The sequence below is a fragment of the Pan paniscus genome, chromosome 5 (genome assembly GCF_029289425.2).
Source record: "Pan paniscus chromosome 5, NHGRI_mPanPan1-v2.0_pri, whole genome shotgun sequence".
Lineage (NCBI taxonomy): Eukaryota > Metazoa > Chordata > Mammalia > Primates > Hominidae > Pan > Pan paniscus.
This window is the reverse complement of record NC_073254.2, coordinates 97696565-97698472: the sequence shown is the minus strand read 5'-3', so window position 1 is coordinate 97698472 and position 1908 is coordinate 97696565.

The following is a 1908-nucleotide window of genomic DNA, read 5'->3' as shown; positions in this document are numbered from 1 at the left end:
TGATCTGGGTCAGAAAACCTAATATAGGTGAGACTTTCTGATGATTCACCTCCAGGGCTAAGTGAAACACAGTTGTATATCATGACAAACTGTGGGGACTAATTGTACACTAAAACCGTATTGCTGTGTATTCTGCTGGTTAGCCAGCATTCATTTACATACCCTTTTCCAGATGATATTATGCAAAGAATTATTACTTTGATGCTAGTGGTACTGCCTTATTACAGTGGAAGAAATTTGCATCACAAATGGTAACATTTTCTTCCCCATTTATGTTATACTAACAAGAAACATATCTTTCTCCCATTGCTAACTTAAAGCCAGAAACATGCCCTTTCTACTTGCACTATTGAAGGGGCTGTGATATCCTGAAAAAGATTGGATTTAGAGTCAGAGCACTTGGGATTTAATCTGTATTCTGCCATTTATTGCACTGTGACACTGAGAAAATCAGCTTCCCTCTGTGTCAAGGAAATGATCTGGGCAAGATGACTTTGGAAATACCTTTCTACTCTTAAATTCTATTAAATAATTGTGCCCAGGACTCTATTATTAATTTTCAACTTGCTTCAAATTACTGAAGTTGTCCCTTTATCCTTCTGCATAACCCCTACATTCCTATTATTATTCAAGGGAAAAAAAAGTATTTTGTAAACCAAAAATGAAATTGTAACCCACCCCCAACCAAATGAATGGAACCCTCCTGTCAGCCAAGGGCATTCTAAACTAATGAAATGCTAGTTCAGGCCATGATGGGAATGGGTGGTTGGAAATACCTCAGCTGCTCTGCCTACGGAGTAGCCATTCTTTATTCCTTTACTTTCCTAATAAACCTGCTTTCACTTAAAAAAAAAAAAAAGGCTCACGCCTGTAATCCCAACAATTTGGGAAGCCAAGGCAGGCAGATCACCTGAGGTCAGTTCAAGACCAGCCTGGCCAACATGGTGAAAATCTGTCTCTACTAAATATAAAATACAAAAATTAGCCTGGCGTGGTGGTGGGCACCTGCAATCCCAGCTGCTCGGGAGGCTGAGGCAGGCAGAATTGCTTGAACCTGGGAGGCAGAGGTTGTAGTGAGCCAAGATCGTGCCACTGCACTCCAGCCTGGGAGACAGAGCGAGACTCTGTCTCAAAAAAAAAAAAAAAAAGGAAATGCCTCATTATACCTTCCTCCTGTTGGAATTCAGGCACAGCTGACCAGTATTAACACTAAAACTGAGACCTTAAGACTAACAGAACAGACCACTCTATAACTCTAATCAGAAACATTTGGTCTATTCTCTCTGAAGCTCACTACCTGGAGGCTTCATCTGAACAATAAGAACCTTGCTCTCCACAGCCCCTTATCTTAACCCAGACACTCTATCCTGTTAATTCCAGGTCTTCAGATGAACTCTTTCAACCAACTGACAATCAGAAAACCTTTCAATCCGTCTATTACTTGGAACCCACCTTTGCCCACCTCCCTTTGAGTTGCCTCATCTTTCCAGACCAAACCAATGTACGTCTTACATGTATTGATTGATATCTTATGTCTCCCTAAAATGTGAAAAAACAAGCTGTAGCCAGATCACCTTGGGCACATGTTGTCAGAACCTCCTGAGGCTATGTCAGGGGCATGTCCTTAATGTTGGTCAAATAAACTTCTAAATTGAGACTTGTCTCAGGTACTTTTTGGTCTACAATTTCCACACTCCCTATTTTTTAAAAATGACAGATGTAGCAATATTAAGAAAAAAATTGATAAATGTATAATACTGGTTGTATGTGTAATTTAAGTGCATTCAGTTGCTGATCTTTATGTGTTGGGGTTTATGGATGGCAAAAATCATGCTGTCTTGGTTTCTTCTAGAATCGCACCATGAAAATGTTGCACCATTGGGTCTTGAGGACTCTGAAAATACTGTA